The sequence below is a fragment of the Euprymna scolopes genome, chromosome 46, assembly GCF_053919585.1.
Source record: "Euprymna scolopes isolate OS-2025 chromosome 46, ASM5391958v1, whole genome shotgun sequence".
NCBI lineage: Eukaryota > Metazoa > Mollusca > Cephalopoda > Sepiida > Sepiolidae > Euprymna > Euprymna scolopes.
The window spans coordinates 105489785-105503328 of record NC_136527.1 but is presented as its reverse complement, the minus strand read 5'-3'; positions in this window follow the sequence as shown (position 1 = coordinate 105503328).

The following is a 13544-nucleotide window of genomic DNA, read 5'->3' as shown; positions in this document are numbered from 1 at the left end:
ATTTTTTTAAAAAAGGTAAATTTTTACTTTAGGTCCACCTCCACAATTTTTAACATGGGTGGGTAGCCGTTATTTATTCTGAAAGCCGTTCTTATTATTGGGAGGTTGGGGTGTTTATTCATGGTCACCAGTAAATTATAGTGCATAGCATATCTCGAAAACTACTTTCCTCTGCAAACTGTGAATAAGATTTTCTTATTCAGCATCGTCGAAAACGTTTAAAAGTAGTAATTTTAAAACAAATTGTGTAGATGGACCTCAAAGGCAGGATAAGTTAGCTTTCTACCTAACTGGATATCTTTTTGTTTTTTGTTTTTTGTTTTTTTGGTTTGTATTACTATACACATAGATTCGAAAAAGTTGCCAAAAAATAAATATATAACAAATGTTATCAAAGGCAAAATAAGTTACTTTTCTACCAAACTGGCTTATCCAGTTAGGTAGAAAAATAACTTATCTTGCCTTAGATAACATTTGTTATATATTTATTTTTCAACAACTTTTTCGGATCTGTGTTCAGTAATACAAATCAGGGGTCTATATTCCAACCTTCCAGAGGCTGAACCAAATTACAGGAGACGAAACTGGACATATTCTTTCTCAGCGAAACTGGAATAGGGCCGACCACTTCCGTAGATGAGTTCATAATTATCGGATACTCTAACTTAACATCTAAATCTGACCCCCAAGATCGTTATGGGCATGGAATATGTGCCTACATTTAAGATGGCTTCCCGTGTGGCAGGGATATCTCTAGAGAAGATCCTAATTTACCTTATATGTGCTTCTGGGTTGCACTTGCTTACACAACTGCATTTATATTTGCCCTCTATCGGCCCAATAACAGCAGAGTTACTATCTTTAAGAGCATATCTGAGAAAATAGACCACATCTTGTCTGCACATCCCTCGGCTAACATTCACATCTGTGGTGACTTCAACGTCCATAACGTAGAATGGCTGATCCACTCAAATAAGACAGACGATGAGAGGAGGTTCTGTCATGATTTTGCCATTGCTTATGACCTCACTCAGATTGTTCGCGAGCCCACTTGTGTGCCCGATACTCCAGGTCAGTATGCAAGCTTCAAAACAAATTGTGTAAGTGGATTTCTAAGGCAGGATAAGTTACTTTTCTACCAAAGCCAGTTAGGTAGAAACGTAACTTATCTTGCCTTAGATAACATTTATTTGTTATATATATTTATTTTTCGACAACTTTTTTGGATCTGTGTTTAGTAATACAAACCCATTTGATTTAATGTAACGTTTAGTCGACTCGAAAAGCAGTGTTTATCAGTGTATTTGAAAAATACAAATCGTGGCGGACACTGTTGATTACGTTGTTTTGGAAAATGAGTTAAAACTAAAACAAAACTATACAATATACTGTCAGAAATCCACCAAATATGTCACGGTCACGTGGGTATCTTACAGTGTTATGTATACTTTTTTAGTTTTTACTTATTTTCCCAAACTTAACGTATTCAACAGAGTCCACGACCATTCAAATACATTGATAAACACTGTGTGCTTTTCCGACTTGATTAAACATTTTACATTAAATAAAAACACTAACAAATTATCCAGTTATGTAGAAATGTAACTTACCTTACCTTTACTTACATTTATTTGTTTTTGGACAACTTTTCGAATCTGTACCCCCCCCCGTCACCCAAATATTAATTGAAAAGTAAGATTTTTTATTACAAAAAAACACAAAAAAAATCGATTAACCAATCCAACATTTTAGCAACGTTCGGCTAAATCCAGTGACTGCTGGTCAATCCCAAGCCATGATTGATAGAAACTCCTAAGGATCCGGGTCAGATTCTGCAAGAGTACCGTTTTTTTTTTCCATTTCTGTATATATATATATTTTTTTTTTTACATTTTGGAGCGGATTGCTAATATTCATGCATTTTCTCTTTTTATTAGATTTTGCAATTGCACCAAATTGAGCCACAGCTAGTATATATATATATATATATATATATATATATATATATATATATATATATATATATATATATATATATATATATATATATATATATATATATATATATATATATATATATATATATATATATATATATATATATATATATATATATATATATATATATATATATATATATATATATATATATATATATATATATATATATATGTGCGGCGCAATTACGTTGACACACCGATTCTCATCAGATCACCGAAGTTAAGCAACGTTGAGCCTGGCCAGTACCAGATGGGTGACCATTTGGGAGGGCTAGGCGCTGTATGTGCTTTCTGCTTATCCCAGCATTTGTTTCCAGTCGTCCTGAACCTCCACTTGCCACTGGTATTCAACATTGTCGACTCGGAGAGGTACGGTTAGGGAATGCGCAACTCTTGCCACAAAAATTTCATGTGCAGGCACTCTTACGGTGGGTATCCATAGGCTGTCAAGACTGAAGAAAGCCATTTTTTTTTTTAATGTGTGTATGTATATTTTTAGTATATACTAGCATTTCAGCCCGGCGTTGCCCGGGTGTTTGGAGGTGTTTGTTGAGCAACAAAAAAAGTGGTAGTAGACAGCCAGGCTCAAACCCGTATCACGAAGGAGGAAAAGAAGTTGGAAAACACACACACACACACAAACACACACACACACACACACACACACGCAGACACATTCACTTTTATAGATATACTAGCATTTTAGCCCGGCGTTGCCCGGGTGTTTGGAGATGTACGTTGAGCAAAAAAAAAAAAGCGGTCAATTTTTTTAACTTTGACTCCTATTATAACCCCTTAAAATTTATGATTTTGGGCTCAACTCAAGTTATTAAGTTAGATCCATGTCCAAGGAACCTATATCTAAAATCTCAAGTGTTTAGACCCAAAATTGGCGGAGGAGTTTGGTAGAGTTCTCAAAAGTCAAATCGTTGAACTTTGACCCCTTAACAGCCAAATTTCTGGCTGAAAACGGATTACAAAGATGTTCCCAAATCTCAGTACCCTGTATATCAAATTTTGAGTCTGTAGACTGAAAATTGACAGAGTTATTGCGTAGGGAAATGTACACAGACACACACACACACACACACACACACACAGACAGACAGACAGACAGACAGAAAGAAATGTTCACTTTTATAGATATATATATATATATATATATATATATATATATATATATATATATATATATATATATAAGATATATATTTATTAGATATTACATATATATTTGCAATAACATATAAGATATGTGTACGTGTGTAAGACCTTTCACATAGAAGGTGTTCGTGTCAGCTTTATTACCGCCGGGCAGAGTATTTGAAAGCACAAAGGACGTGATTCAAGACAAAAAATACGGGATGAGATTAAAATAACGCACACGAAAAAAAGACTAAGGCGAAGGGAACCTCAAGTAGTATCTTTGGTATTTTTGAGTGGCTTGTCAGAATACGACACCCCGCCCCTGTACACACACACACACACACACACACACACACACACACACACACATACATACATGCACACACACATATACACACACACATACACACACGTGCATACACACACATAGACACATATACATACACACACATATGCATACATACCCACACACATACACAGATGCACACACGCATATACACACATGCATACACACACACATGTAGGCACACATACACATATGCATACATACACACACACACACACATGCATACATGCATACCCACACATATACAAGCATACATACACACATACACGCATACACACATGCACACACATATACACACACACACGCATACACGCACATACAGACGTGCGCATACGCAAGGACATCTCGGTTATCCGAGGGCAAACTAGTAAATCACTCGAGAAGATGTAAACAATTTGAAGTGGTTCTACGAACGGACCCAGAATTTTCGAAAAGGTGAAAAAAAAGAATCGGAAAGTTTAGGGTTGTCAGGGTCAGACATCGGTTAAAACACACACACACACACAAAAAAAAAAGTAAGGATGGTTGCTGACTAATATATATAACAATCTATATATCTATAAAAGTGAACGTGTCTGTCTGTCTGTCTGTCTGTCTGCGTGTCTGTGTGTCTGTCTGTCTGTGTACATTTCCCTACGCAATAACTCTGTCAATTTTTAGTCTATAGACTCAAAATTTGAAATACCGGGTACTGAGATTTGGGAAAATCGATGTGATGGGTGTCAGCTAGAAATTTGGCTGTTAAGGGGTCAAATTTCAACGATTTGACCTTTAAGAACTCTACCAAACTCCTCCGACAATTTTGGGTCTAGACACTTGAAATTTTAGATATAGGTTCCTTGAACCTGGATCTAACTTAATAAAGTGATTAGAGCCCGAAACTATAAATTTTAAGGGGTCATAATAGGGGTCAAATTAAAAAAAAATTTACTCTTTTGTTTTTTTTTTTTGCTCAGCATACACCTCCAAACACCCGGGCAACGCCGGGCTGAAATGCTAGTTTAAAATAATAATACGTAAGGGAGTTACTGTGAAATTGAAACCATCTTCTATATTATCTTCTATAATATAAATCTCACCTGTCTGTTTAAATGTATGTATGTATGTATGTATGTATGTATGTATGTATGTATGTATGTGTGTATGTCAGGTCATGTCATATGCTACTGGTACCATGTAACCATTGTTTGGTGAGGAGGGTGGCTAGTCTCCCTAAAGAATTTTAAAAAAGACCTTCCAAAGGGTGAATGAACCCTTTTTCGGGGTCAACGGCCAACTGGCACCATGTGTGTTTGTGTGTATTTATGTGTGCGTTGGGGTGGAGAGGGCTCCCGTAAGCCGTGGTGAAGGCAACCTTTCTAGGAGAAGCAAATCTCTGATTTAAAAAAACATAAAGCGGGAGACTAGTACCCACATTAACCTGGTCTGCAGTTTAACTTGTTGCTAGCTATCTTGCTCTTGCTTGTTGCTGGATCTCAACATTTTGAACCGAGAGAAAGACTTAGCTGTCGTACAAAGCTAAGACTCTGTAACATCATCTGTGTATAGATACTCCCTCAAGCATTTGTCTATTAAAATGGTCCTGTGGCGATGGAAGTCATTTTTGGGCTCATGGACTTTAAGTGTCTGAGGGAATGGCACTCGTCTGACAAGACATTGCAATCATCATGTATGTATGTATGTATGTATGTATGTATGTATGTATGCCTAAAACTTTCGATAGAGGTGATGGATTTTCACGAGATCGGTATCGTTTTGAAGCTCGACCCTTCGGACGACAAACATCAAAAAGTTGGCTAAAAACATTAATTCCTTCACCCTCAACTGGGCACTTTTCTACAGGGAGGGGGACGCTTCTTTCGCCGATATTTTCGAAAGTCATCGCCTCTTTTTGATTGACTAGCTTTAATTTAAACATTCGCAAAACCTGAAGTGTCAGGTTTGGCGATGAACGCAACAGTAAAGACGTCACTTTTTCCCCACATTCTTTTCCTCCTCGGGTTCGAGCCTGGCTGCCTACTACCACTCTTTTTTCTTTTTTTTTTTTTTTTTTTTTTTTGCTCAACACACACCTCCAAACACCCGGGCAACGCCGAGCACCTAAGCTAGTTCTAAATATATCCTGTATTTCTGTTACATGAAAGGGCTGTCCCCTTATCATGTAAGTAAGACGACGTACTAGATAAGTGAAAATGATATTAGGATAAGGTTAGAATCGAACCCTGTAGGCAAGTGTTTAAGATAATGGAAAATGGAATGTTAGAATTTCAGTTTATTGTTAATTCTATTAGAAATAGTTAAATATTGTTTATGTCGGAAAAAGAGTCGATTGTCCATTCTTTTAGAAATAGTTAAATATTGTTAATTCTATTAGAAATAGTGAAATATTGTTAATTCTATTAGAAATAGTTAAATATTGTTAATTCTATTAGAAATAGTGAAATATTGTTAATTCTATTAGAAATAGTTAAATATTGTTAATTCTATTAGAAATAGTTAAATATTGTTGATTCTATTAGAAATAGTTAAATATTGTTAATTCTATTAGAAATAGTGAAATATTGTTAATTCTATTAGAAATAGTGAAATATTGTTAATTCTATTAGAAATAGTTAAATATTGTTAATTCTATTAGAAATAGTGAAATATTGTTAATTCTATTAGAAATAGTGAAATATTGTTAATTCTATTAGAAATAGTTAAATATTGTTAATTCTATTAGAAATAGTTAAATATTGTTAATTCTATTAGAAATAGTTAAATATTGTTAATGTCGGAAAAAGTGTCGATTGTCCATTCTTTTAGAAATCTAGATATTAAATATGTCAGTTAAATGAATGCACAATGCGAATTAAAATTTATTGTTTAAAAACAGGTTAGATATTAAACAATTAGAATTTGAGAATTCTTGGATTGCCGAAAGTGTTTTTGGGCTAGTAACGTTGGGAACCACACTTCTGACGTCTTAAACAAAGGGGATTTCTCAATATAAGAATCGAGGGCTCGAAGTTAGGGAGTTGAGAGAGAGAGAGTCAGTTAGAGAGAATCAGGAGAGATCGAGAGGAGAGCCCCTTAGAAGCGAAGGGAGGAAAGTAGACCATTTGACGGCGGCGGTGGCGGTGGCGGTGGCGATGGTGATCATCATCATAGTGTTGTGGTGGTGAAGAAGAAGATATTGCCGGAAATTGTTCTACTTCTTTTCTCGAACCGTTTGCCTTTAGAATCCCGCAACCCCCCCCCCCCGCTTCCTGTTATCCCGACTTTACTAACATGCAAAAATTTAAATGTAATATGTACAAATATCTCGTAACTCTAGTTTAGGACGCCTCCTATAAAACTAAACTCTAATTCACAATAGCCATTTGTGTCTGAGTGTCAATATTTGATATGAAGGGTTTGTATTACTGTACACATAGATTCGAAAAAGTTGTCAAAAAACAAATATAAAACAAATAAATGTTATCAAAGGCAAGATAAGTTATTTTTCTACCTAACTGGATATATTTTTTGTGTTTTTATTCAGTGTAACATGTTTATTCAGCTCGAAAAACATGCAGTGTTTACCGATGTATTGGAAAATTCAAAATGGCGGCCGACTCTCTCTCGGAGAGGGTAAGTTTGGGAAAAGGTATTATAAATAATAAACTAGACAAAATACTGTTAGAAATTCGCTCAATATATGTTACCGTGACATAAGTGGACATATATTCGGTTGTTTTTTAATAGTATTTTGTCTAGTTTATTATTTATAACATCTTTTCCCAAACTTACCGTGTTAAAGAGACGGTCGGGCGCCATTTTGAATTTTCCAATACATCGGTAAACACTGCATGTTTTTCGAGCTGAATAAACATGTTACATTGAATAAAAACACAAAAAATATATCCAGTTAGGTAGAAAAATAACTTATCTTGCCTTTGATAACATTTATTTGTTCTATATTTGTTTTTTTGACAACTTTATCGAATCTATGTGTACAGTAATACAAACCCGATATGAATCCACACACACACACACACACACAAACACACACACACACACACACATATATATATATATATATATATATATATATATATATATATATATATATATATATATATATATATATATATATATATACACTCATTTGAGGCGATGTTTAGCTTCAGGAGAGATAGAGTTTGTTTATAAGAAATCTGCATTAATTAAAATGCAATATCTTTTTCGAAAAGTAAAATGTTTAGAAAAAACATAATACTCGCATGCACATGTCTCAGCTTCTGCATTAATTAAAATATAATATTTATGCGTATTTTATGACTGGGCAACGCCGGGTAGCCAGCTAGTAATATATAAACTACCATTAATTCTTTTTCATCTAATTTAAGAATTTGTGGACGATTTAAAGGTTTTATTAGGAGGTAACATCTTTTTTAAAAGAGGGGAGAGACAAGTAAAATTATTCCTTATAAAACAGACATAGTCTAAGATTAAACGACCATTAATTCTTTTTTATCTAAGTAAGGAATTTGTCGGCATCCCTCTGGCTTCCCTCGACTCAAACTGATCAACTCCAAACACGTGATCTAATTTCTTACGTTTGTTTTGCTGTTTTGTCTAGGAAGCTGATTCGGTACCTTTATCGTTTAACTCCGTTTAGGCACTGCGTATATTTTCGTTCGTCGGCAGGTCACACTGAAAATGCACTTCATGACATGCTCTCGAAATTCACACTAGTTGACTAATCTCTATCTACGGCGTGGGGCCACAATATATAAAATTTACCCACCCCCACTCCACAGAATATTGGCCTACTTGATAATATTTTTGTATGTTTGGTTTATTTTCATTTTACGTTTTTATTGCATTGTCACTCCAAACAAAGCACAGTATCACTTTGATGTAGGGGGGGGGGGCTACTATCTTGGACATAAGTTGCAGGGATACTATGTGGGGATTTGAGCAGCAAATTGTCTATTTACATTACACTTGAACTTCTGCATGTCAGTACAGTCGGGGAAGCAGGAATCCAGAAGAGAATTCCGAAGTCTGGCAGACCTAGGAAAGGAACTATTAGAGTAGAAACCTTTCTGGCATTTAGGGATCTCTACTCTGTAGGGGTGGGATTTTGCTGCTTGTCGGGTTTGTCGTGGGGCATTTACGTCGAGTGAGGTACAAAGGTTTGTAGTTCGTCGGAGCATCTACCATTAAAATATTTGTAAAACAGGCAGAGGGATGCAACATTTCGTCGATGAGACAGAGGCTGAAGCCTAGCTGACAGTTCAGGACCTATAAGGTTGGCGACTCTATTTTGAACCCTGTCCAGGAGTGAGAGAATTGTAGCAGATGCACCAGCCCAAATATGGCAACAATACTCCATACATGGGCGAATGGTGGCCCTATAGAGGTACAGGATACTCTAAGGCGTAAGTAATTTTCTAACATGGTAGAGAGAGCCCACCTTCTTTGCAGCAGCCTTGGCAATGCCCTCAATGTATCTGTTCCAGCTCATGTTCCCTGTTAACGTTAAGCTGAGTTTGAATGAAGTACTTTCAGGGAATGTATCATTAGTCATGGCTATTGAGGATTGATAAGGTTTCTTGTAGTTATTAAAGGAAAGCAGCTTAATCTTAGCAGCATTAAATGTAACCATCCATTTTTGTCTCCATTCCACTACAGACTGGAGGTCTTCCTCTAGGGTTCTCGCCATTGTTTGGATATGTGTTTATTTGTTTTCTCCCTGTGCTTGTTATAGAGCATGGTGTCATCAGCAAATATACCCATCTCAGAGATAATTTTATCAGGGAGATCGTTTATGAATATCAGTAATAATAAAGGTCCAAGGATAAACCCCCGAGCTACTCTCGCGTTTATATTATATTGTTTAGATGTACGACCATCGAGGACAACCTGGATTCTTCTCTTATTTAATTATGCAACGTATTCATCGAATAATATGATACGATCTGATTTTCATGAAAAGACCTTCAAAACACAAAAGATGAAAAATAAAAAACATTCAAAATTCGAATTTTCAACCTTAAAATCTGATACGTGCACAGTTGTTTATTTTTGTCTTTTTTTGTTTTTTTGTTTGTTTGTTTGTTTGTTTGTTTGCTTTATTTACAAAATCCCTATGATACAATATATTTTGTTCAGTTTCGGCTGATTACTTTAAGCATATTTGTACTCACAAATAGAGACGGTGTTTTCAGGCAAATATATATATATGTATATATATAAATATTGATTATGAACAAAAACGTACACCATTATAACGTTCATTCTTCGCTTAATAATCGATGAAAATTATGTATTGATTAGCTAATTACTTAATTTTTGGTAGATTTTTTAAAGATAGTCCGTCAGAAAATATTTACTCTCTCTTTCCGTTTCGGCCATGCCAAGCTAAATATCAAATATTTAAATATTAGATCACTATTAAAGACATGATCATTACATACGTAACTCACAAATTTATTTGATTTTCATGAAAAGGCCCTCGTGCTACACCCTGTCAGAAGTCTTAGATATATCTAGAGCTACTGCCCTAGTCTCCCCTATTTTATCCAATGCATTCAAAGATAACAGTTAGGATATCTGCTGTGGAACGGGCTTGCCTAAATCCATACTGTTGGTCAGACAAAAGTTTAGCTGCTGTAAGATGGTGGACTAGAACTTGATTAATTATGGACTTATGGAATTTTTTTATGCTAATGAGTCGATAATTTAATAGGTCAGTTCTGTCGCCAAAATTCTAGTAAACTTGTATCACAGAAGCAGTTTTCCATCAGTCAGAAAAGCAAGATTCGTTAAAGCATTCCTGGTACATAGTAATGATTACGGCTACGACAACAGAATATCCTTATCATTGTTTGGACTTTCGAGTATATATCCGACACAATTTCCCACATCACTCTATATAAAAGCATATAAGATATTAACGGATACACACTGGACAATCAAAAAAAAATGAAAAGAATATGCTGTTGTCCTACTCCTAGTAATGATACATTGGGAATAGATGGTCCAAGATTCATTCCGTACATTATTTCCGTGGTGTAATCCACTGTAAAGTGTTCTAATATTTTTAATATACTTTATATATATATATATTGTATGTCAGGTCATGTCATATGCTACTGGTACCATGTAACCCAGTACTACCTGCCTCATGGTCGGGTCACCGGCGACTAAACTTGTTCTCCCACTAAACTTGTTTTGTGAGGAGGGTGGCTAGTCTCCCTAAAGAATTAAAAAAAAAGACCTTCCAATGGGCGAATGGACCCTTTTTCGGGGTCAACGGCCAACTAGCACCGTGTGTGTTTGTGTGTATGTATGTGTGCGTTGGGGTGGAGAAGGCTCCCGTAAGTTGTGGTGAAGGCAACCTTTCTAGGAAAAGCAAATCTCTGATTTAAAAAACCATATAGCAGGAGACCAATACCCGCATTAAGCTGGTCTACAGTTTACCTTGTTGCTGGCTATCTTGCTCTTGCTTGTTGCTGGATCTCAATATTTTGAACTGAGAGAGAAACTTAGCTGTCGTATAAAGCTAAGTCTCTGTAACATCATCTGTGTATAGATACTCCCTCAGGCATTTGTCTAATTAAATGGTCCTGTGGCGATGGAAGTCATTTTGGGGCTCATGGTCTTTAAGTGTCTGAGGGAGTGGCCCTCGTCTGACAAGACGTTGCAATCATCATATATATATATATATATATATATATAGTGGACCCCCGACCTATGAGATTAATTTATTTCCGGATGAAGCTCGTATCTCGAATTAAAATGGCATCATTAAGGAGACGTGGTGAAACCCGACGCACTCTACGGTTGCATCTGGGAACTCGTAACTTGAATTTTCGCTCATATGAAGGGGAGGATTTTTGCTTTGAAGCCATCTCGTATCTCGAATTTCTCGTAACTCGGGTAGCTCATTTGGTCGGGGGTCCACTATGTGTATATATATATATATATATATATATATATGTATGTTTGTATGTATGTATGCATATATATATATATAGATATTGGTCAAGTGGTCAAGATCTGGTGTGGACGTGTGTTAAAAGCACACAGATGTCTTAGCGTCTTTCTGTGCTTCTCCCAGACAAATTAACCCCACGTGCACGTCGTGACCACTGCCATGGAAACGGGGCTCTGATGAACGGCGAGTGTCCTGCGGCATATAACTGGACCTCCACTGCCTTGTGTGCTAAGGTTCTTTTAACCAAAGGCTAAGGGTGAGGTAACCCTGACAGAAACCTCCAGAAGAGCTTAGGCCCTGTAAGTTGCGGCATATATGACCCACCGGCCTGTGGAATATGCTCTGGTGCCCAGCAACCTAAGTTCCATTCATGGATCAAATGGCATGGTGGGTGGAGAGGGCTCTGTAAGCCGTAGTGAAGGCAACCTCCCTAGGAGAAGGAAAACTCTGATATAAAACCTGCGATGACTGCTGCATCCAATGATGTTGACTTGCTCTTCTTTTTGGATCAATGTAGCAGTTGTTTAGAGAGTGGGATTGTCTCAGTGCAAAGTCTTTCCCCACTATAGCAATCCTCATGCACAGGCATTGCCCGATATAAATTAGATACACTTTTTACCATCTCGTGTATCTTTATAGCAAAAAAGGCTAGCTGTAGCCTAAAACGGCAAAACATTCAATGAAGTTGGAAAATATGATTATAAACGTAAATGGCAATAAGGGAACTGGCCCGGCAGGTGTTTCAGGGCTCCACAGCCTGGACCCGGTCGTCATCATGCTACCGCGAGGAAATATATGACAATGACCATCGGCTGTTGGAATGTGCGGACGCTGCTTAACTTGCCATCAGCAATAACACGTCCAGAGCATAGATCTGCTCTTGTATCTAAGGAACTTCAACGTTATGACATGGACATAGTTGCTCTGTCTGAGACCAGGCTGGCTGATGAAGGACAGTTTTCTGGCCTACTCCATTTTCTGGAGTGGTAAAGCGGATGGATGTAATTCTTTCTAGCCTGGAAGAACTTCCCTGTAGTGTGAGTGACCGGATCATATCTATGAGGTTACCTCTGGTAAATGGTCGTTATACAACTTTTTTGGGTGTCTATGCACCCACTATGGATGCAACAGAAGATGAAAAGGTTGCTTTCTACCTTGCTTTGTGCAGTGTAGTTAGATGCATTCCCTCTGCTGATAAGATCTTCATTTTTGGAGATTTTAATGCTAGGGTGGGAAGAGATTTTGAAACCTGGGACGTGTTGGGTAAACACGGAGTGGGCAAGTGTAATATCAACGGTCTGATGTTGTTGCAGTTTTGTTCAGAGATGGGTTTTAAAATTGGTAACACCGTGTTCCAGCAGAAGGACAAATACAAGACGACCTGGATGCATCCTAGTTCCAAAAATTGGCACTTGATAGACTATGTGTTAGTCAGAAAATGTAAGATGAGGGATATCTGCAGTGTTCGTGTCATGCGGGGTGCAGAGTGCTGGACCGACCATCGGTTGGTCCGTGCAAAGATTAAGTGTGTTGTGAAGCCCAAGATGAGGGGAGCTAGTGTGGCTATCCCAAAGTGACTTAATGTTACCCGTCTAAGGGACAATACTGTGAGGGAGAAACTAGTTAAGGAGATGGAAGAGATTGATTGTGAAAATACTTGGCCTGCTTTTAAGGAATCTGTCTATGAGGTATGTGAGAGATGGAGTGGACATGTGGTGAGGATGTTAGACAGTCGACTTCCCAAACAAGAGTTGGGAGAGTCTTGCTTTGGATCACGGAAGGATGAAGCAGGACCTTGCGGGGAGGTGTGGGCAAGTTTGAGGTGGATCGAACCCAGTATAAGTGGCTGAAGCGCGATATCCGGAAAGGGAGAGTGGATGGGAGGGAGAGCCAAATTGGTCTGGAGTGTGAGGTGTGCGGAAGAATATGTCTTAGCAGAGCTGGGCTGATGAGTCACCAGTCTACTCATCGGTGCAGCAGGCCACAAAGCAGTCTTGAGTTGCCAGAGTTAACCTGTGTCAACTGCGGGCGGATGTATAAAACGACAGGCGGTTTGAAACAGCATTTGATCCTGCATAAAAAG